Source organism: Phyllobates terribilis, unplaced genomic scaffold (genome assembly GCF_046119375.1).
Source record: "Phyllobates terribilis strain yellow unplaced genomic scaffold, ASM4611937v1 Scaffold_12__6_contigs__length_324123572, whole genome shotgun sequence".
Classification (NCBI taxonomy): Eukaryota; Metazoa; Chordata; class Amphibia; order Anura; family Dendrobatidae; genus Phyllobates; species Phyllobates terribilis.
This window is the reverse complement of record NW_027362772.1, coordinates 146,698,259-146,723,303: the sequence shown is the minus strand read 5'-3', so window position 1 is coordinate 146,723,303 and position 25,045 is coordinate 146,698,259. Positions and strand designations below refer to the sequence as shown.

Sequence of the window (25,045 nt, the reverse complement as noted above, 5' to 3'; positions counted from 1 at the left end):
CAGAGCTAGATGCAGAAAAAAATTATATTCAGTTTGCAACCTGATGGAGGTCAGTATAGATGGACTAATAGAGAAAGTCCGACACACTACTAGAAGGCCAAATATTTTTTCAGAGGTAGATGCAGAAAAAAATATATTCAGTTTGCAACCTGATGGAGGTCAGTATAGATGGACTAATACAACAAGTCCCGCACACAGCTAGAAGCCCAAATATTTTTTCAGAGGTACTGTAGATGCAGATAAAAATTATTTTTAATTTGCAACCTGATGGAGGTCAGTATAGATGGACTAATAGAGAAAGTCCGACACACTACTAGAAGGCCAAATATTTTTTCAGAGGTAGATGCAGAAAAAAATATATTCAGTTTGCAACCTGATGGAGGTCAGTATAGATGGACTAATACAACAAGTCCCACACACAGCTAGAAGCCCAAATATTTTTTCAGAGGTACTGTAGATGCAGATAAAAATTAGTTTTAATTTGCAACCTGATGGAGGTCAGTATAGATGGACTAAGAAAGAAAGTCCGACACACTACTAGAAGGCCAAATATTTTTTCAGAGGTAGATGCAGAAAAAAATATATTCAGTTTGCAACCTGATGGAGGTCAGTATAGATGGACTAATAGAACAAGTCCCACACACTGCTAGAAGCCCAAATATTTTTTCAGAGGTACTGTAGATGCAGATAAAAATTAGTTTTAATTTGCAACCTGATGGAGGTCAGTATAGATGGACTAATAGAGAAAGTCCGACACACTACTAGAAGGCCAAATATTTTTTCAGAGGTAGATGCAGAAAAAAATATATTCAGTTTGCAACCTGATGGAGGTCAGTATAGATGGATTAATAGAACAAGACCCACACACAGCTAGAAGCCCAATATTTTTTCAGAGGTAGATGCAGAAAAAAATATATTCAGTTTGCAACCTGATGGAGGTCAGTATAGATGGACTAATAGAACAAGTCCCACACACTGCTAGAAGCCCAAATATTTTTTCAGAGGTACTGTAGATGCAGATAAAAATTAGTTTTAATTTGCAACCTGATGGAGGTCAGTATAGATGGACTAATAGAGAAAGTCCGACACACTACTAGAAGGCCAAATATTTTTTCAGAGGTAGATGCAGAAAAAAATATATTCAGTTTGCAACCTGATGGAGGTCAGTATAGATGGATTAATAGAACAAGACCCACACACAGCTAGAAGCCCAATATTTTTTCAGAGGTAGATGCAGAAAAAAATATATTCAGTTTGCAACCTGATGGAGGTCAGTATAGATGGACTAATAGAACAAGTCCCACACACTGCTAGAAGCCCAAATATTTTTTCAGAGGTACTGTAGATGCAGATAAAAATTAGTTTTAATTTGCAACCTGATGGAGGTCAGTATAGATGGACTAATAGAGAAAGTCCGACACACTACTAGAAGGCCAAATATTTTTTCAGAGGTAGATGCAGAAAAAAATATATTCAGTTTGCAACCTGATGGAGGTCAGTATAGATGGACTAATACAACAAGTCCCGCACACAGCTAGAAGCCCAAATATTTTTTCAGAGGTACTGTAGATGCAGATAAAAATGTTTTTTAATTTGCAACCTGATGGAGGTCAGTATAGATGGACTAATAGAGAAAGTCCGACACACTACTAGAAGGCCAAATATTTTTTCAGAGGTAGATGCAGAAAAAAATATATTCAGTTTGCAACCTGATGGAGGTCAGTATAGATGGACTAATACAACAAGTCCCACACACAGCTAGAAGCCCAAATATTTTTTCAGAGGTACTGTAGATGCAGATAAAAATTAGTTTTAATTTGCAACCTGATGGAGGTCAGTATAGATGGACTAATAGAGAAAGTCCGACACACTACTAGAAGGCCAAATATTTTTTCAGAGCTAGATGCAGAAAAAAATTATATTCAGTTTGCAACCTGATGGAGGTCAGTATAGATGGACTAATAGAGAAAGTCCGACACACTACTAGAAGGCCAAATATTTTTTCAGAGGTAGATGCAGAAAAAAATGTATTCAGTTTGCAACCTGATGGAGGTCAGTATAGATGGATTAATAGAACAAGACCCACACACAGCTAGAAGCCCAATATTTTTTCAGAGGTAGATTCAGAAAAAACTATATTCAGTTTGCAACCTGATGGAGGTCAGTATAGATGGACTAATAGAACAAGTCCCACACACTGCTAGAAGCCCAAATATTTTTTCAGAGGTACTGTAGATGCAGATAAAAATTAGTTTTAATTTGCAACCTGATGGAGGTCAGTATAGATGGACTAATAGAGAAAGTCCGACACACTACTAGAAGGCCAAATATTTTTTCAGAGGTAGATGCAGAAAAAAATATATTCAGTTTGCAACCTGATGGAGGTCAGTATAGATGGATTAATAGAACAAGACCCACACACAGCTAGAAGCCCAATATTTTTTCAGAGGTAGATGCAGAAAAAAATATATTCAGTTTGCAACCTGATGGAGGTCAGTATAGATGGACTAATAGAACAAGTCCCACACACTGCTAGAAGCCCAAATATTTTTTCAGAGGTACTGTAGATGCAGATAAAAATTAGTTTTAATTTGCAGCCTGATGGAGGTCAGTATAGATGGACTAATAGAGAAAGTCCGACACACTACTAGAAGGCCAAATATTTTTTCAGAGGTAGATGCAGAAAAAAATATATTCAGTTTGCAACCTGATGGAGGTCAGTATAGATGGATTAATAGAACAAGACCCACACACAGCTAGAAGCCCAATATTTTTTCAGAGGTAGATGCAGAAAAAAATATATTCAGTTTGCAACCTGATGGAGGTCAGTATAGATGGACTAATAGAACAAGTCCCACACACTGCTAGAAGCCCAAATATTTTTTCAGAGGTACTGTAGATGCAGATAAAAATTAGTTTTAATTTGCAACCTGATGGAGGTCAGTATAGATGGACTAATAGAGAAAGTCCGACACACTACTAGAAGGCCAAATATTTTTTCAGAGGTAGATGCAGAAAAAAATATATTCAGTTTGCAACCTGATGGAGGTCAGTATAGATGGACTAATACAACAAGTCCCGCACACAGCTAGAAGCCCAAATATTTTTTCAGAGGTACTGTAGATGCAGATAAAAATTATTTTTAATTTGCAACCTGATGGAGGTCAGTATAGATGGACTAATAGAGAAAGTCCGACACACTACTAGAAGGCCAAATATTTTTTCAGAGGTAGATGCAGAAAAAAATATATTCAGTTTGCAACCTGATGGAGGTCAGTATAGATGGACTAATACAACAAGTCCCACACACAGCTAGAAGCCCAAATATTTTTTCAGAGGTACTGTAGATGCAGATAAAAATTAGTTTTAATTTGCAACCTGATGGAGGTCAGTATAGATGGACTAAGAAAGAAAGTCCGACACACTACTAGAAGGCCAAATATTTTTTCAGAGGTAGATGCAGAAAAAAATATATTCAGTTTGCAACCTGATGGAGGTCAGTATAGATGGACTAATAGAACAAGTCCCACACACTGCTAGAAGCCCAAATATTTTTTCAGAGGTACTGTAGATGCAGATAAAAATTAGTTTTAATTTGCAACCTGATGGAGGTCAGTATAGATGGACTAATAGAGAAAGTCCGACACACTACTAGAAGGCCAAATATTTTTTCAGAGGTAGATGCAGAAAAAAATATATTCAGTTTGCAACCTGATGGAGGTCAGTATAGATGGATTAATAGAACAAGACCCACACACAGCTAGAAGCCCAATATTTTTTCAGAGGTAGATGCAGAAAAAAATATATTCAGTTTGCAACCTGATGGAGGTCAGTATAGATGGACTAATAGAACAAGTCCCACACACTGCTAGAAGCCCAAATATTTTTTCAGAGGTACTGTAGATGCAGATAAAAATTAGTTTTAATTTGCAACCTGATGGAGGTCAGTATAGATGGACTAATAGAGAAAGTCCGACACACTACTAGAAGGCCAAATATTTTTTCAGAGGTAGATGCAGAAAAAAATATATTCAGTTTGCAACCTGATGGAGGTCAGTATAGATGGATTAATAGAACAAGACCCACACACAGCTAGAAGCCCAATATTTTTTCAGAGGTAGATGCAGAAAAAAATATATTCAGTTTGCAACCTGATGGAGGTCAGTATAGATGGACTAATAGAACAAGTCCCACACACTGCTAGAAGCCCAAATATTTTTTCAGAGGTACTGTAGATGCAGATAAAAATTAGTTTTAATTTGCAACCTGATGGAGGTCAGTATAGATGGACTAATAGAGAAAGTCCGACACACTACTAGAAGGCCAAATATTTTTTCAGAGGTAGATGCAGAAAAAAATATATTCAGTTTGCAACCTGATGGAGGTCAGTATAGATGGACTAATACAACAAGTCCCGCACACAGCTAGAAGCCCAAATATTTTTTCAGAGGTACTGTAGATGCAGATAAAAATGTTTTTTAATTTGCAACCTGATGGAGGTCAGTATAGATGGACTAATAGAGAAAGTCCGACACACTACTAGAAGGCCAAATATTTTTTCAGAGGTAGATGCAGAAAAAAATATATTCAGTTTGCAACCTGATGGAGGTCAGTATAGATGGACTAATACAACAAGTCCCACACACAGCTAGAAGCCCAAATATTTTTTCAGAGGTACTGTAGATGCAGATAAAAATTAGTTTTAATTTGCAACCTGATGGAGGTCAGTATAGATGGACTAATAGAGAAAGTCCGACACACTACTAGAAGGCCAAATATTTTTTCAGAGCTAGATGCAGAAAAAAATTATATTCAGTTTGCAACCTGATGGAGGTCAGTATAGATGGACTAATAGAGAAAGTCCGACACACTACTAGAAGGCCAAATATTTTTTCAGAGGTAGATGCAGAAAAAAATGTATTCAGTTTGCAACCTGATGGAGGTCAGTATAGATGGATTAATAGAACAAGACCCACACACAGCTAGAAGCCCAATATTTTTTCAGAGGTAGATTCAGAAAAAACTATATTCAGTTTGCAACCTGATGGAGGTCAGTATAGATGGACTAATAGAACAAGTCCCACACACTGCTAGAAGCCCAAATATTTTTTCAGAGGTACTGTAGATGCAGATAAAAATTAGTTTTAATTTGCAACCTGATGGAGGTCAGTATAGATGGACTAATAGAGAAAGTCCGACACACTACTAGAAGGCCAAATATTTTTTCAGAGGTAGATGCAGAAAAAAATATATTCAGTTTGCAACCTGATGGAGGTCAGTATAGATGGATTAATAGAACAAGACCCACACACAGCTAGAAGCCCAATATTTTTTCAGAGGTAGATGCAGAAAAAAATATATTCAGTTTGCAACCTGATGGAGGTCAGTATAGATGGACTAATAGAACAAGTCCCACACACTGCTAGAAGCCCAAATATTTTTTCAGAGGTACTGTAGATGCAGATAAAAATTAGTTTTAATTTGCAGCCTGATGGAGGTCAGTATAGATGGACTAATAGAGAAAGTCCGACACACTACTAGAAGGCCAAATATTTTTTCAGAGGTAGATGCAGAAAAAAATATATTCAGTTTGCAACCTGATGGAGGTCAGTATAGATGGATTAATAGAACAAGACCCACACACAGCTAGAAGCCCAATATTTTTTCAGAGGTAGATGCAGAAAAAAATATATTCAGTTTGCAACCTGATGGAGGTCAGTATAGATGGACTAATAGAACAAGTCCCACACACTGCTAGAAGCCCAAATATTTTTTCAGAGGTACTGTAGATGCAGATAAAAATTAGTTTTAATTTGCAACCTGATGGAGGTCAGTATAGATGGACTAATAGAGAAAGTCCGACACACTACTAGAAGGCCAAATATTTTTTCAGAGGTAGATGCAGAAAAAAATATATTCAGTTTGCAACCTGATGGAGGTCAGTATAGATGGACTAATACAACAAGTCCCGCACACAGCTAGAAGCCCAAATATTTTTTCAGAGGTACTGTAGATGCAGATAAAAATTATTTTTAATTTGCAACCTGATGGAGGTCAGTATAGATGGACTAATAGAGAAAGTCCGACACACTACTAGAAGGCCAAATATTTTTTCAGAGGTAGATGCAGAAAAAAATATATTCAGTTTGCAACCTGATGGAGGTCAGTATAGATGGACTAATACAACAAGTCCCACACACAGCTAGAAGCCCAAATATTTTTTCAGAGGTACTGTAGATGCAGATAAAAATTAGTTTTAATTTGCAACCTGATGGAGGTCAGTATAGATGGACTAATAGAGAAAGTCCGACACACTACTAGAAGGCCAAATATTTTTTCAGAGCTAGATGCAGAAAAAAATTATATTCAGTTTGCAACCTGATGGAGGTCAGTATAGATGGACTAATAGAGAAAGTCCGACACACTACTAGAAGGCCAAATATTTTTTCAGAGGTAGATGCAGAAAAAAATATATTCAGTTTGCAACCTGATGGAGGTCAGTATAGATGGATTAATAGAACAAGACCCACACACAGCTAGAAGCCCAATATTTTTTCAGAGGTAGATGCAGAAAAAAATATATTCAGTTTGCAACCTGATGGAGGTCAGTATAGATGGACTAATAGAACAAGTCCCACACACTGCTAGAAGCCCAAATATTTTTTCAGAGATACTGTAGATGCAGATAAAAATTAGTTTTAATTTGCAACCTGATGGAGGTCAGTATAGATGGACTAATAGAGAAAGTCCGACACACTACTAGAAGGCCAAATATTTTTTCAGAGGTAGATGCAGAAAAAAATATATTCAGTTTGCAACCTGATGGAGGTCAGTATAGATGGATTAATAGAACAAGACCCACACACAGCTAGAAGCCCAATATTTTTTCAGAGGTAGATGCAGAAAAAAATATATTCAGTTTGCAACCTGATGGAGGTCAGTATAGATGGACTAATAGAACAAGTCCCACACACTGCTAGAAGCCCAAATATTTTTTCAGAGGTACTGTAGATGCAGATAAAAATTAGTTTTAATTTGCAACCTGATGGAGGTCAGTATAGATGGACTAATAGAGAAAGTCCGACACACTACTAGAAGGCCAAATATTTTTTCAGAGGTAGATGCAGAAAAAAATATATTCAGTTTGCAACCTGATGGAGGTCAGTATAGATGGACTAATACAACAAGTCCCGCACACAGCTAGAAGCCCAAATATTTTTTCAGAGGTACTGTAGATGCAGACAAAAATTATTTTTAATTTGCAACCTGATGGAGGTCAGTATAGATGGACTAATAGAGAAAGTCCGACACACTACTAGAAGGCCAAATATTTTTTCAGAGGTAGATGCAGAAAAAAATATATTCAGTTTGCAACCTGATGGAGGTCAGTATAGATGGACTAATACAACAAGTCCCACACACAGCTAGAAGCCCAAATATTTTTTCAGAGGTACTGTAGATGCAGATAAAAATTAGTTTTAATTTGCAACCTGATGGAGGTCAGTATAGATGGACTAATAGAGAAAGTCCGACACACTACTAGAAGGCCAAATATTTTTTCAGAGCTAGATGCAGAAAAAAATTATATTCAGTTTGCAACCTGATGGAGGTCAGTATAGATGGACTAATAGAGAAAGTCCGACACACTACTAGAAGGCCAAATATTTTTTCAGAGGTAGATGCAGAAAAAAATATATTCAGTTTGCAACCTGATGGAGGTCAGTATAGATGGATTAATAGAACAAGACCCACACACAGCTAGAAGCCCAATATTTTTTCAGAGGTAGATGCAGAAAAAAATATATTCAGTTTGCAACCTGATGGAGGTCAGTATAGATGGACTAATAGAACAAGTCCCACACACTGCTAGAAGCCCAAATATTTTTTCAGAGGTACTGTAGATGCAGATAAAAATTAGTTTTAATTTGCAACCTGATGGAGGTCAGTATAGATGGACTAATAGAGAAAGTCCGACACACTACTAGAAGGCCAAATATTTTTTCAGAGGTAGATGCAGAAAAAAATATATTCAGTTTGCAACCTGATGGAGGTCAGTATAGATGGATTAATAGAACAAGACCCACACACAGCTAGAAGCCCAATATTTTTTCAGAGGTAGATGCAGAAAAAAATATATTCAGTTTGCAACCTGATGGAGGTCAGTATAGATGGACTAATAGAACAAGTCCCACACACTGCTAGAAGCCCAAATATTTTTTCAGAGGTACTGTAGATGCAGATAAAAATTAGTTTTAATTTGCAACCTGATGGAGGTCAGTATAGATGGACTAATAGAGAAAGTCCGACACACTACTAGAAGGCCAAATATTTTTTCAGAGGTAGATGTAGAAAAAAATATATTCAGTTTGCAACCTGATGGAGGTCAGTATAGATGGACTAATACAACAAGTCCCGCACACAGCTAGAAGCCCAAATATTTTTTCAGAGGTACTGTAGATGCAGATAAAAATTATTTTTAATTTGCAACCTGATGGAGGTCAGTATAGATGGACTAATAGAGAAAGTCCGACACACTACTAGAAGGCCAAATATTTTTTCAGAGGTAGATGCAGAAAAAAATATATTCAGTTTGCAACCTGATGGAGGTCAGTATAGATGGACTAATACAACAAGTCCCACACACAGCTAGAAGCCCAAATATTTTTTCAGAGGTACTGTAGATGCAGATAAAAATTAGTTTTAATTTGCAACCTGATGGAGGTCAGTATAGATGGACTAATAGAGAAAGTCCGACACACTACTAGAAGGCCAAATATTTTTTCAGAGCTAGATGCAGAAAAAAATTATATTCAGTTTGCAACCTGATGGAGGTCAGTATAGATGGATTAATAGAACAAGACCCACACACAGCTAGAAGGCCAATATTTTTTCAGAGGTAGATGCAGAAAAAAATATATTCAGTTTGCAACCTGATGGAGGTCAGTATAGATGGACTAATAGAACAAGTCCCACACACTGCTAGAAGCCCAAATATTTTTTCAGAGGTACTGTATATGCAGATAAAAATTAGTTTTAATTTGCAACCTGATGGAGGTCAGTATAGATGGACTAATAGAATGATGCTATGCCCAAAAGATTTTACTTCACTAGGTGCAGTAAAAAAATTGGTATTCTATACACAGGTGGTATATCTTGCAACACAGATAGGCTACTCCACTGACTAACACACTCTGCAATAGGCCAAAAAGGATTAGCTTTGCTAGATTCAGCCAAATGCTGTGAAAAAAACTTGCACAGCACTGGCACAGACCTGCCTGGCAAAAACTGATAGGAACTCATGTAACCTAGTCCTGAAAAGGACTGCAATTACAATTAGTCTTTACTCCCACAACCGATCTATTTAAGAGCACAGACCTCCCTGATAAAAGTCGTAGGAAATGCTGTAACCTAGTCCTTAAAAGGACTGCAATCACAACTATTCCCTACTCCCAAGCTATCTGTATATTTGTGCGAAAATTGGCTTGAAATTAACAAGGTATAGCGCACACAGCAACAGCGGTGCCGTCTAACACGCAGCTGCAGCAGTGAGAAAATGGTGGCGACGGGGAAAATGGCTTGGTCTTATAGGGCAAGGACATGTGACATACACTGCCAATGACACATGCCCTTGCTTGTGTGAAAAAAAGCACTTCGCTCCGTGTGTGCGCTGCTGATAGGCTGACAGATTGCACCTCCCCACTGCAAATGCGGGAAAGAGAAAAAAAAATGGAGATCTTCATTGTTCCTGCAGAGATCCATCCCCTGCCCCTCCCCCCACCCCGCTGTACACTCAAACTGCGTATTAACATTAATTTTCATCATTACTGAGAAAAAATCCAGTTATGATTTTGGTGCACGAACAGTTATCGAACATAACCTCGAACAGCCGAATTTTTCTCAAATTGTTCGTGTTCGCCGAACGGCTCGAACACCGCCCAAAACAGCTCGAATTTGAGATTGGCGAACAGTTCGAGTAGAACAACGCTCATCTCTAGTTTCTACCTCTTTAGTCCTAATATTGTATTTACAGTCAACATGCTAAGTCTATACTCTGTTATGCTCCTCAGATTGCTGTATTTGTGCAAAACTAAGTACAAGGGTGAGTCAAAAAATATCCACACTCTGGCTTTACAATATATTTCAATCAAGTTTCAGAAAAGACAAATATATAATTTGAAGAAACAATCTCCTTACTTTTCAATATACTTTGCCCATCTGTCCACAATCTTTTGTATTTCCTTATTAAAAAATATTTTAGGCTTAGCTGCAATGCACATATGCTCCGTTGTCTTCACCTCTTCTTTAGACATACATATTCTCATCATTGTATGCCTTCTTTCAGGGGACCTAATAGGTGATATCCTGATGGGGCAAGATCGTGACTATCGAGAGAATGGTTAAACCCGTCATCCAGATCCTTATTCACGCCTGACTTCCTTGACTTTCTAGGTCCATTCATACACAATTCTTCACGACAAAACACTTCTCCATACTATGCATAAAGTCTTCAATAAATAAATATCAGCACCAGACACATTCTCAGTCAACAACAAAAAAAGAATCGCTGCAACCTGTTCTTCTTTCATGCAAATCACAAGTGGGGTAGGAATTGTTTCTCACACCACAGTCACAAATAAACTGGAGGATGGCAGAGTTCTGATTTCAAAAGATCCCTATGAGCATAATGCATGGTTCAATACCTAGCCCAAGACCAGGCTCGGACTGGCCCACGGGAGAACAGGTAAATCCCCCGGTAGGCCCCTTTGTAGGATTGGGCACCCCACTTCTTTATATGAACAGTGTTGGCCGATTCATTTTGTTATGCTATAAACAGAGGCAGCAACTAATCATTCACTTAAAGATGTCCGGTCAAAAGTGGTAAATTTTTGCTCATATTTTATTTCCACTACTCCCCTGAGTATTCTAATTTTTTTTTTAATCCACAATATGGTTCCAGTGAGATATGAGCCTTTTTGTTTGGTGCTAATTTTTATGGTCTTTAGCAAGCGCTGGTGCTCACGGGTTTCTCTGGGGCGTGTCTTTGGACTGCTCCCCATTATGACCAAGCGAGTAGCTCTTCCTTTGTAAAGACCTTCAAAATTAGAACTAAATATAAAGGCCCATAACTCTGTATGGTGGATTTAAAAAAAAAAAACAGAATACTCAAGGGAACAGAAGTAAATTTATAAATGAAGATAATGTCCTATGTGCATGTAGCTGAAGAGTCAGCCCCCAGTGTCAATGCTTTTGGTCGGCCCTTGGCACCCCAATCCCACCCTGCGCAGATTGATTAGGTCAGGGTTTATCACACACATAAAAAATAAAGACAGGTGATATAGGGAACATGAAGGAAATGGTTAACCTTGCATTAGTTCTGCTTCCGGCTTCTGTATTTTGCATTCATGTTACACCTGCTGCTTTAGTCAGTAAAGTAAAGTATGTGAACCTGGAATATGTGTGTGTATACTTGTAAACATGAAAGAAGATATCGTGTAAAACTCTGTAGAGAGATTGTCAGAACCAGAGCTATATAAACCAGTGTTTTCTGGTCTCTCGTTAGTGTATAGTCTCTCTCCGGTCTGGAATGGCTGATAACTGAGATAATAGCTCCATTTTTGCAGGACAATCATTCGTTTTGAATGACACCATTCATTTTGCCATACAATGTACTGAAAAATAGGGAAAAAATTCCAAGCGGGGAAAAAAAAAAAATTCCTTCATTTTATTTTGGGTTTTGTTTTTAAGTCATTCATTGTGCAGTAAAAATGACCTATAAACAAGATTGTGTAGGTCAGTGCAATTGCAGCGATACCGAACTTGCGTCATTTTTTTTAAGTGATGAAAAATAATTCTACATTTTGTAAAAAATAAAACAAATATTTTGTTTATGCTACCATTTTTTCAAGACATTTTTATTTTTTCACCGATGGAGGTGAGTGAGGGCTTATTTTTTTGCGTGGCTGACAATTTTATTAATTTCAATTTTAGGTACAAATGACATTTTTTTCGCTTTATATTCCATTATTTTTTAGAGGATGAGGTGGCTCAAAAAAACATGCAATTCTAGAGTTTTTCTTTTTAATTTTTCTGTACAATGTTTACTGTAAGAGTTAATAAATTCAATATTTTGATAGATTGGACTTTTATGAAAGCGGCGAAACTGGATATGAGATTTTATTCTTTTTCTTTATTTTCAATGAGGTAAAAGTGGGGTGTTTTCAACTCATCAAAAATAGCTACAGGCAAAAGACTATTCCCTTGGGTATGAAATTTTGCTCCAGCAAGGAATAAATTAAAACATAACTTTTAATATGTTAAAAATACATAAAGTGCTCAGTGCTCATGTAAACAAAATCAACACACGTATAACATATATGAGGTGCTCATTCATAGTGAAAGCATAACCATTAATCATGGCAATATCATATGCCTATTGTCCATATGGTGCACTACAAGGATCAGGACCTACGTGTTTTGACGTTTAAGTCTTAATCATGGTCTCAATAATGCGCACCAATAGGGAGGTCAACTAGGAATTTCTTCGTGACTAAGACATACAGTTGGTACGGAAAGTATTCTGACCCCTGTAATTTTTTGCTTCATTGCAGCCATTTGGTAAATTCTAAAAAGTTATTTTTTTTTCTCATTAAAGTACACTCTGCAATGCATCTTGACTGAAAAAAACAGAAATGTAGACATTTTTGCAAATTTATTAAAAAAGAAAAACTGAAATATCACATGGTCATAAGTATTCAGACCCTTTGCTCAGTATTGAGTAGAAGCCCCCTTTTGAGCTAGTACAGCCATGAGTCTTCTTGGGAATGATGCAACAAGTTTTTCACACCAGGATTTGGGGATCCTCTGCCATTCTTCCTTGCAGATCCTCTCCAGTTCCGTCAGGTTGGATGGTGAACGTTGGTGGACAGTCATTTTCAGGTCTCTCCAGAGATGCTCAATTGGGTTTAGGTCAGGGCTCTGTCTGGGCCAGTCAAGAATGTTCACAGAGTTGTTCTGAAGCCACTCCTTTGTTATTTTAGCTGTGTGCTTAGGGTCATTGTCTTGTTGGAAGGTGAACCTTCGGCCAAGTCTGAGGTCCAGAGCACTCTGGAAGAAGTTTTCATCCAGGATATCTCTGTGCTTGGCCGCATTCATGTTTCCTTCAATTGCAACCAATAATCCTGTCCCTGCAGCTGAAAAACACCCCCATAGCATGATGCTACCACCACCATGTTATACTGTTGGGATTGTATTGGGCAGGTGATGAGCAGTGCCTGGTTTTCTCCACACATATCGCTTAGAATTATCACCAAAATGTTCTATTTTCGTCTCATCAAACCAGAGAATTTTATTTCTCATAGTCTGGGAGTCCTTCATGTGTTTTGAGCAAACTCTATGCGGGCTTTCATTTGTCTTGCACTGAGGAGAGGCTTCTGTCGGGCCACTCTGCCATAAAGGCCCAACTGGTGGAGGGCTGCAGTGATAGTTGACTTTGTGGAACTTTCTCCCATCTCCCTACTGCATCTCTGGTGCTCAGCCACAGCGATCTTGGGGTTCTTCTTTACCTCTTTCACCAAGGCTCTTCTCCCACGATTGCTCAGTTTGGTTGGACGGCCAGGTCTAGGACGACTTCTGGTGGTCCCAAACTTCTTACATTTAAGGATTATGGAGGCCACTGTGCTCTTAGGAACCTTGAGTAATGCAGAAATTCTTTTGTAACCTTGGCCAGACCTGTGCCTTGCCACAATTCTGTCTCTGAGCTCCTTGGGCAGTTCCTTTGAGCTCATGATTCTCATTTGGTCTGACATGCACTGTGAGCTGTGAGGTCTTATATAGACAGGTGTGTGCCTTTCCAAATCAAGTCCTATCAGTTTAATTAAACACAGCTGGACTCCAACGAAGTAGTAGAACCATCTCAAGGAGGATCACAAGGAAATGGACAGCATGTGACTTAAATATGAGTGTCTGAGCAAAGGGTCTGAATACTTATGACCATGTGATATTTCAGTTTTTCTTTTTTAATAAATTTGAAAAAATTTCTACATTTCTGTTTTTTTTTTCAGTCAAGATGGGGTGCAGAGTGTACTTTAATGAGAAAAAAACATGAACTTTTTAGAATTTACCAAATCGCTGCAATGAAACAAAGAGTGAAAAATTTAAAGGGGTCTGAATACTTTCTGTACCCACTGTATGCTTACGCTAAAATAGTGATGCCCCTATTGGATTACATTGCCCTTGCAATACGACTGATGGAGCGCATCACAGGAAGTGAGGTATGTGGTCCATCAGCGTAGCGATGCGTTCCAGAGCCTTGGAAACTGCATATGTCACTTTTTTTTTTACATCATTTTTTTTAGCTTCCTTAGAGGATTTAAACCTTCAATCATTTAATCCCTTGCACTATATACTGCAATACTACTGTGTTGCAGTGTATACTGAAAATCAGGGTTTCCAATGAAGCTCAGCCTATCATGATGATAGTAACCCTTCAGGAGGCCCCTGGCTGCTATGTTAATCCATTGGTCCCCTGCAATCTCATCACAGATGTGCTTGTATGCATGCTCTGGTACATGTGTCATTAAAATGCCTCTGTCAGAGATTGAAAGGGGCATGTAAATGGTTAACAGCAGCAAACTGAGTTCAGTTCCGGCCCTGCAGTTACACACAGATGCTGGCAATATAATATAGCAAATAGTTACCGCATCTCCTGAACCGATTCCACACATGCAGACCCCTTCACAGGGCATTGGTGAACTACCAGTGCTTGACCATTTCTATCATCCTGAGAGTAATTTTTATTTTATTTTATTTTGTCTTTACAATGCACTATCTTACAAGTGTTTTCCATATTTTTTTGTAAAGTTTATGGAGGGAGAAAGAAATAGAGAAGTTGCCACTGGAATCCCCTGCTGGAGCACCATTACTCTGCTAGTCTCCGCTGGGACTGGAAATTATGACATCCAGGCCACCAGTCACTTGACCCTACAGCTCAATCGGATGCTTCTGCTCTTAGATGACTGGAGCTTGGAAAGTCATCACTTCTGTTGGTCTGGAGCTATGGCAGATGACATCTATTACATATTCAGCCAGTGAATAAATCTGTCTGAATCATTTGCATTGCTTCTAGTCTACATGATTCTTTTTCAAGTAGTTTGCATACAGTGCTCAACACTTACAACTTTGCTAAGTTATGGGCTCTCAGGATATGCATAGACATCATAAAAAAGTTAAATTATTGAAACACAATATGGTTAATGGTGCTCAAACATAATGAAATACACCTTTAAAATTCCCCATGGCTACCCTACTGGCAAAATAACCCCAAAACTGTTTTCTATACAAATGAATGTAAGTAGCTATTACATGTGGTGTCAGATTAGGATTATGTCATTGTAGGCTACAGACTAGAAATGAACTGATCATTTCAAATTGAAATTCATGAGGTCTGGCAAATTTTCCCCCAAAATTTGTTTTGCGTTGAACTTGTACTTGGCGAATCGCAGATAGTGTGATTGGTCGTCAAATGAGAGGGAGAGAAAAAAAAGAGAGGAATAAAGAGTGAGATTTTGCGTTCCACTCATTCCAAGCCTCATTGCTGTTAGAGGTATTCGGCAAGTATTTTAGTGACTGTCTCCTTGACCCGATTGCTGAGCTTTAAAGTCTTCACACCAGTCTAAAATAACCCTTGTGTTTTATACAACGTCCAATAATCCCCATTAATGGCTAAGCTAGAGTGAATGATGCCAAAGTTGTAGGGTTATGGAGAAGCCATCGCAACCGCGCAATAAGTCATTAGCCCACTCTCTGATACTTCAGCCATGAATGAAATGATGCCAGGCAGTTTTTTGTTTTTTTGCAATCCTCATGAATTGAATCACAAAGTTTGATCCTCTGTGGATTGATCTACTCAACTCTACTAAAGACCCAATAATAGCATTGTATTATTATTATTGTTATTATTATTATTGTTATTATTATTATTATCATTATTATTTTTCCGGTCTGTTCACATAAGCGTATTTTTATCTGTGGGTTGTCCATGAAAAAGGGACTGCACATGGATAGCACTTGGATCAATGATATATAAGGGGGTGGTGCAATCCTTGTGAATTGAATCACAAAGTTTGATCCTCTGTGGATTGATCTACTCATTTCTACTAAAGACTCAATAACAGCATTATATTTATTATTATTATTTTTTGGGTCTGTTCACACAAGTGTATTTTTTATCTGCGTGCTGTCCATGAAAAAACCAACCGCACATGGACCGCGCTCGGATTAATGACATGTAATGAGGTGAGTGCAGATGTGCAATTTTTTTTTTTCACAGACCAAATCTGCGTATGTAAAAGATCGCAGCATGCACAAGTTTCTTCCGTGTGTCGTATGAGACTTGCACATTTAAGTCTATGGGTGCAGAAAAAAAATAAGATACCATACGGAGCCACAGTAATGCATCCATTTTTTTATGGATACACTTCAATTCTGTAACATAGGAATGTGTAAGTGGCATTATAAATTACTAATAACTGCATAGTAAAAAAATAAGCATATATGGATCACAAATGGGAAAAAAATAATCCACATTTTCTGGATGAAACTATTTTTTTATACGCTTGTGTGAACCTGGTCTTATTGGTAATATAATGTTATATTCTAATAATACAGTATAATGGTATGCCAGCGTTGGGTTTGGATTTGTCATTATAAAACAATTTAATTTTTATTTATGTCTTTACATATAAAATACTGACAAGTTATCCCAACTAGGTGAGTTATTGCAATGCAGCAAAAATAGTAAAGTATCAAAATCACATATGTTATAGCTGTATACTATTCTATTATTTTCTAGCTTTCTTTTACACTAAGACGAATTCTGCCCTCTTCTATTTGTAAATCAGAATAGCTACCCACAATAACCTCTACATAGATAATTAGGTAGGCAAAAGTGAACACTTAAGAGATAAAAAGTAATTTTTTATTATAATATAGCAAAAGTAACAAACAACACATATAAAAACAAGTGCCTCTTGTGTGAGGGACTGATTAGAGAAAAACGTCCCCTGAGGAAGTGTGTACGAAACGCACGTCAGGGTAGAGGGACGTCAGACAAACCTTGCACCAAATCAGCTTGCTACCATAGGTAAACTTTTTCCTAGCACAATACTGCATAGCGATTTATCTTTCCTAAGCACTGACACTTTATTAGCCACAGGCACTTATTGGAGGATAATGTTATTATGACTTTTATGCACTTGCACTTTCTATAATACTTACCTATATGTGGAAGTGATAGGGTGACTATGTATTTCTCTAATCCGATCACTCTTTTGTGTTCTCCATCCTATATATCATCAATACTGCTTTGGCTATTAATTAGAACGTTACTATTTAGATAGATCTGTCATCTGTATGCGATATATACACATTTGTCTAGCACTTTTTTTTAGCTGAATGGATGCTTAAGACTACTGGTTGGCTTACATTGGTCTTTCTCTAGTACGTCCATCACACAAGAGTCACCTGTTTTTATATGTGCTGTTTGTTACTTTTGCTGTATTATAATAAAAATAAATTTTTTATCTCTTAAGTGTTCACTTTTGCGTACTAAATCTCTTATGTAGAGGTTATTGTGGGTAGCTATCCTGATTTACTATTTAGCTAAATCATAGACCTATCTATAATGATTTAATCCTCTTCTATTTTTGTAGTATCCTCCATAGTTTAAGTTCCCCAAATCATTCAACACTTTCTTATATTACTAACATCACAAGCTGATGACTCAGTACCGTGTTAGAAAGATCTTTTTTTTTTTTTTTCCATGGAGACACAGAACCTTTAAATTCCCCTGGGATAAGTATCTAAGGAATCTTACGTGATTCTTAATTAAAGCCCAGAGATGTTATAAGCCCTGGAGAAGGTGCAGTATCTGACATGGTAAAGCGACGTTGCCTTGATAAGCAACCGAGGAGAGGAAATAAATCCTAACCCTGAATAAATACCAGTAATGCACTGAACTCTTCTGTCCCTACTTTTGTACGAGAGTTAAGGTGGCAATGCACATTAATAAGACACAGTGGAGAGATCCGCCTTACCTTTCAGGATCTGGATAGGAGCATCGTACTGTGGCTGGCTTGTTCCTAGACCATCTATGTACCTGTGGGAAATGGCAGGTGGAAGTGTTGCAGCGTGACAGGTGTAAGACGATTATGTCATATAAGAAGAGTGACTGTGCAGCTCCCTACCGGCACTAGGTGTCACAGTCCTGTAATTATAATATATTCTTTTCCATCAATACCTTAAACCAGTGTCAGGTTTCAGCATTTGTCATCTTCCAGTGTATTTTTAGATTTTCTAGAATAAATGTGATCATCGGTGTATTATATTATTTTTCCCAAAAACTCACATGACCCCCAACTGATCCTGAGAACCCAGGAACCGAAGAGCCCTGTATGAATGGATTGGAGGTCGATCATGCTCACTACCGCTCCATTCATTCTTATGAGCTTCAATGTAAAATCAGTAAAAGGTTCCATCAACTGTAAAACTTGTAGTACTGGTTTCTCCTGGAGCATAGGGTATTTTCAAGCCTTCTCGGTATCCAGGGCTTAATAATTTGCATTTACTATAGGTATTGCTTTGATCCCCAAAGAGGCAAAGTTCAAGATATTAATAATTATTAATATTAAAGGGAATCCGTCAGTAGGATCAACCCTCCTAAGCATTGGAGTACCGCTATGGGGCCCATGATTCAAGTGAAGCCCGAAGTCTGCACCACCCTTTCCCCTCCACAGAATCACACTTTTAATTCAGTTGAAAGCAATTATGAGACGGCTCCGTCCTCAACCATTCTCCCTGTGCGTCTGAGAACTGATGTCAATGCGCCCACTTCGCAGGGAGAGGGGAGTTTTTTTTTCATTTTAATAAATTAGCACATTGTGGGGGCCATTATACTGTTTGGAGGGCTGTGTCTGGGCCATTATACTGTGTGGAGGGCTAGTGGAGGCCATTATACAGTGTGGTGAGTTGTGTGGGGGCCAATATACTGTATGGGGGGCCATCATATAGTATGGAGGGTTGGGTGGTGTACCATCATATTATGTATTGAGCTGTGTGGGGGACATTATACTGTATGGAGGCTTGTATCAGGGCCATCATATTGTGTGAAGGGTTGTGTCGGGGGCATCATACTGTGTGTGGGGAACTGTGCGGGACATCACACTGTGTTGGGGACACTGTGGGGGCATGATACTGTGTTGTGTAAATCATACTTTCCGGGGAATACTGTAGGGTCATCATACTGTGCATGTGGAGGGTCCTATTGAGGAATTCACTGTGGGATGGGGATATCATATGGTGTTTGGGGGCACTTTTATTGGCATCATACATGATTAGGGTCATAAAAAAGGGCATCATAGTGTTAGGACATTAAGGGGCTTCAAAAGCAGCAAAATTACTTTAAGGGCTGCAAAGTTGTGAGGTATATGCTCTTTTGTGACCCGGCCAAATATTTGTTTTTTGTAGGGTGGCCCAATTAGGACTTCTGCTATGGGGCCCTCATGATTTCTATGTTCCCCCTGCTCCTAAGCCATATACATGGGCATGCAGCTCATAGAAAATTGAATACAATGATACCTTGATAGCTATGATCCCATTTTTCTTAATATATAAATGAGCTGTTGAGATCTATGGGCCGGACATAGATCTTCCTGCGAACCTGCCTCCTGAGATTATTTTAAATGAAAGGGGAGCTACCAGTGTGAGACATGTAATGACCAACAGTCTGCTCTCCTGATCTACACCTCACACACTAGTAATGCCCCCTTTCACTTAAAATAAGCTCTGGAGGCAGATTCTCAGGGAGATCTACAGTATGTCCGGCCCATAGATCTTAACAGCTCATTTATATATTAACAAAAATGTGGATTTCTCTGGAATAAGACATCAGATCACAGATATCAAGGTATCATTTTATTCAACTTTCTACGACCTGCATGAACATATACTGTAGATGCCTTGGGAGGTTTGATCCTCCTGACAGATTCCCCACATAGAATCTCCAATTCCATGCAGAACTTTTGTAGATAATTCTGTCTTGAAAATGTTGTTTATTTAATGTCCAAAAAATGTCAATGGAGCTGGCACCTCCTATGTATACTGATGGAGTGCTAACCAAAATACAACAAAAATATATCCAATTTAAAGTAAGGAGAAAATACATGTACCGTGCAAATGATTTTTTGCTCTTCCTAAATTTTAACAATAGGATACTTTATTATAAAGCAAACACAAAAGCATATACAAAACAAATAAAACCTATAAATGTGGACTTACTGCTGTGTGCTATGTTAAAGCGAACGTGTCATCTGATTCATGATGTCCAAACACGGGGCACAATTGTAGCCTGGTATATACTTTAAAGATCCAACTGGAGACCACAGCCCAAGAGCAGACTAGTCTTGCTATGTCTCTTCCCAGAAGTGCTACAGATGATTGATAGGTCTCTCCCTATGTACACATGAGGAAAGATCTGTACATGGACACAGCCGGACTAGTCTCATCTCCGACTATGGTCCGGCCGGTTCTTTAAAGTAAATTTTCTCTGAAGCACCCTTTTAAATGTTTTGCTTTGTATAGGCTTTTGTGTTTTTTATATAACAAAGATTCATATTGTTAAAATGTAGGAAGTGCAACAAATCCTTTGTATGGGTCTTTCCTGGATTTTATTGTTTATTTATGTTACATGAATATAAATCCATTTAGTAAATAAAGAGTAAAAGCACAAATAGACATACATCGGGAAATAGAAAATTGAAATCTTTTTTTTAACTCCACCCATGTACACTTGCACCTATCAATTTATGTCATCAATATACTTATATTTTATGATGCTCCTCTTTGTAAATTTAAGTTTTGTTTCAAAGGTCTGGGTTTTATATATTTATTTGCCTGAAAGAGCTTGTGTGTGTGCATATGTATATATTTATATGTGTGTATGTATATATATATATATATATATATATATATATATATATATATACTGTATATATATGTGTGTATATATATACTGTATATATATATATATATATATGTATATGTATGTATATATATATACAGTGCATTGTGAAAGTATTTGGCCCCTTGATCTTTTCTACCTTTTGCCACATTTCTGGCTTCAAACATAAAGATACAAAATTCTAATTTTGGGGGGAAGAATCAACAACAAGTGGGACACAATCGTGAAGTGGAACAAAATTTATTGGATATGTGGCGCCCCTGAGGGTTTGGTCGCCACAGAGTTATTGCATCTCATCCAGAGGTGTGGTATCTCACTCTCAGGTAAGGAAGGAGTATGGCTCAGGACCCTAACACTACATCCACTACACCACATTTCCGGGGGACAGGGCGATAATGCTCCTACAGTAGAGCACAAGTGTCCCTGATCCCTGGCTGGAGTGGGGAGGAACCACTTAGAGAGGGGGAACTATGTAGTGGATGGGTGGAGGACGTAGATCCTTGGAGCACAGTGGTAAGAGGTATAATAGGAAGGAACCATTTTGGTTCAGAAGTAGAAGAGTCGGTGGAGGAGTTCCAGTAAGACAGACTGAGGAGGAGTCAGGTAGCAGAGGCTCTGTATGAGCTCTGCTCCACAGGCGAGCCTAGTGAGGAGGCCTGAGCCTGGAAGGAGAAGAGAGAAGAGGGAGCAGGAAGGCTCCAGGAACCGAAGGGACCCTAGGGGTACGGCCGTGCAGCAAGCCACCCGTACGCCCGCTGCTACTAGGAGGTAGGGGGGTCAGGCCAGAGAAGGGGAACCGGGTCCTCCAACCAGCAGAGACTACAGGACTCAACTGGGAACCGGAGGCTGCAGCACTTCAAGTACAGCAGGCCATCCACACCAGCCACTAGGAAAGTGGCCACATAGGGACAGGGGACGGAACACACGTCGCCCGCCAAGGTCCGAGGACACTGGACAGAGGTGCCGCCAGGTGTGGGATACAAGGAGAGAGGCCAGAGAGGACACACAGAAGGGGGGTCCTGCTAAGTACTCCAGAGCTACCTGGGAGTCGACTGAGTCCCTCACTCGGTAAACACAGGACGACGCGGGAAGTTATAAACCTGCAGGAATAACTTGGAGTGAAAGAACTGTGAGTAAAGACCCTGAGACTGCATTGCAAAGACTCCGCGTTGTCACTACTGATTCCCTGCACTATCACCAACATCATCCACTCACGCTGCCCTGAAGCTACACTCCACCTGTGGGGAGTCACATCACCTAGCTGCACATACCACCAGCTTCAGCGGACTGCCCGCAGCGGCGGTTACCAATAACCGCAATCCACAGGTGGCGTAGTCGGACATTAACACCTATACACATAGACTACCCCTTGGTTTGACCGCCCTGGGTCACGGACCGGGTCGCCGCCACGGTGACTACAACCCCCAGCATCTACAAGGCCCGGCTCAGGGTATCCCCATGGCCCAGGGGCCGCGTCAGATATTTTAAACTTTTTTAAAAAAATAAAAAATGAAAAGTGGGGCGTGCAATATTATTCGCCCCTTTACTTTCAGTGCAGCAAACTCACTCCAGAAGTTTAGTCAGGATCTCTGAATGATCCAATGTTGTCCTAAATGACTGGTAATGATAACTAGAATCCACTTGTGTGTAATCAAGTCTCCGTATAAGTGCACCTGCTCTGTGATAGTCTCAGGGTTCTGTTTCAAGTGCAGAGAGCATCATGAAGACCAGGGAACGCACCAGGCAGGTCCGAGATACTGTTGTGGCGAAGTTTAAAGCCGGATTTGGATACAAAAAGATTTCCCAAGTTATAAACATCTCAAGGAGCACTGTGCAAGCGATCATATTGAAATGGAAGGAGTATCAGACCACTGCAAATCTACCAAGACCCGGCCGTCCCTCTGAACTTTCATCTCGAACAAGGAGAAGACTGATCAGAGATGCAGCCAAAAGGCCCATGATCATTCTGAATGAACTGCAGAGATCTACAGCTGAGGTGGGAGAGTCTGTCCATAGGACAACAATCAGTCGTACACTGCACAAATCTGTCCTTTATGGAAGAGTGGCAAGAAGAAAGCCATTTCTCAAAGCTATCCATAAAAAGTCTTGTTTGAAGTTTGCTACAAGCCACCTGGGAGACACACCAAACATGTGGAATAAGGTACTCTAGTCACAATGCAAAACGATATGTTTGGCGTAAAAGCAACACAGCTCATCACCCTCAAAACACCATCCCCACTGTCAAACATGGTGGTGGCAGCATCATGGTTTGGGCCTGCTTTTCTTCAGCAGGGACAGGGAAGATGGTTAAAATTGATGGACGGAGCCAAATACAGGACCATTCTGGAAGAAAACCTGTTGGAGTCTGCAAAAGACCTGAGATTTATCTTCCAACAAGACAATGATCCGAAACATAAAGCAAAATCTACAATGGAATGGTTCAAAAATAAACATATCCAGGTGTTAGAATGGCCAAGTCAAAGTCCAGACCTGAATCCAATCAAGAATCTGTGGAAAGAGCTGAGAACTGCTGTTCACAAACACCCTCCATCCAACCTCAATGAGCTCGAGCTGTTTTGCAAGGAAGAATGGGCAAGAATTTCAGCCTCGTGATGTGCAAAACTGATAGAGACATACCCCAAGAGACTTGCAGCTGTAATCGCAGGAAAAGGTGGCGATACAAAGTATTAACTCAAGGGGGTCGAATAATATTGCATGCCCCACTTTTCATTTTTTATTTTTTTTAAAAAGTTTAAAATATGCAATAAATTTTGTTCCACTTCACGATTGTGTCCCACTTGTTGTTGATTCTTCCCCCAAAAATTAGAATCTTATATCTTTATGTTTGAAGCCAGAAATGTGGCAAAAGGTAGAAAAGTTCAAGGGGGCCAAATACTTTCACAATGCACTGTATATATATATATATATATATATACAGGGTCGGTCTGGGCTGGCGGGATACCGGGAATTTTCCCGGTGGGCCCCGCCCCCTGCTGCAGAGGAGAGGGGGAGAAGAGAACAAAAAAAAATTCTGCGGTTTTAAGGGGCACGGGCCCTTTAAAAGCGCAGGCACAGTGTATGCAGAGACGCGCGCACGCAGCGTTCATAACCTGAACCACCGCGGCGCACGTCCCTGTGAAGCAGCTGAAGCTGCGTGTCTCCCTTCGCCGGCCGGCGTATGACGTCATCGTCATGCGCCTGCTGTGAAGGAGGCGTGCAACTCAGGAGAAGGAGGACACCGCACGGGAGCGCAGGAAGGTAAGAGGTGTATGTGTGTGTGTGTGTAATTGTCTGGACCCACTGGCTGGACACACAAGGGGGGGCCCAGCTGGACAGACACACAAGGGGGGGCCAGCTGGACAGACACACAAGGGGGTAGCCTGGCTGGACACACAGGGGGGGGACCCTGGCTGGACACACAGGGGGGGGGCCCTGGATGGACACACAAGGGGCAACCCTGCTGGACACACAAGGGGGGGCCCAGCAGGACAGACACACAAGGGGGTGCCCAGCTGGACAGACACACAAGGGGGTAGCCTGGATGGACACAAAAGGGGGATCCTGGCTGGACACACAAGGGGAGCCCAGCTGGACACACAAGGGGGGGAGCCGACTGGACACAAAAGGGGGGGTCCTGGATGGACACACAAGGGGGGAACCCTGGCTGAACACACAAGGGGGGGCCCAGCTGGACACACAAAGGGGGGAGCCGACTGGACACACAAAGGGGGGCCCAGCTGGACACACAAGGGGGGGCCCAGCTGGACAGACACACAAGGGTGGGCCCAGCTGGACAGACACACAAGGGGTTAGCCAGGCTGGACACACAAGGGGGTAGCCAGGCTGGACACACAAGGGGGGTAGCCAGGCTGGACACACAAGGGGGGTAGCCAGGCTGGACACACGAGGGGGGTAGCCAGGCTGGACACGCGAGGGGGTTAGCCAGGCTGGACACGCGAGGGGGGAGCCCTGGCTGGACACGCGAGGGGGGAGCCCTGGCTGGACATGCAAGGGGGGGAGCCCTGGCTGGAC

The 25,045-nt window shown here is 40.0% G+C and overlaps 1 protein-coding gene across 6 annotated transcripts in view; it reads right to left on the bottom strand.

Moving 5' to 3' along the window:
* Window positions 1-25,045, bottom strand: part of LOC141172296 (galactoside alpha-(1,2)-fucosyltransferase 2-like) — a 243,557-nt gene that overhangs the window by 77,646 nt on the left and 140,866 nt on the right. Inside the window, exon 2 of one of the 6 annotated variants that reach the window (XM_073656335.1) lies at window positions 18,093-18,154. The exons of 4 other annotated variants lie outside the window; for them this stretch is intronic. The gene's annotated coding sequence lies outside the window, so the exon portion shown is untranslated. Of the gene's footprint in view, window positions 1-18,092; window positions 18,212-25,045 lie in introns of those variants that run through there. One more of the 6 variants, XM_073656334.1, reaches the window with a different exon arrangement.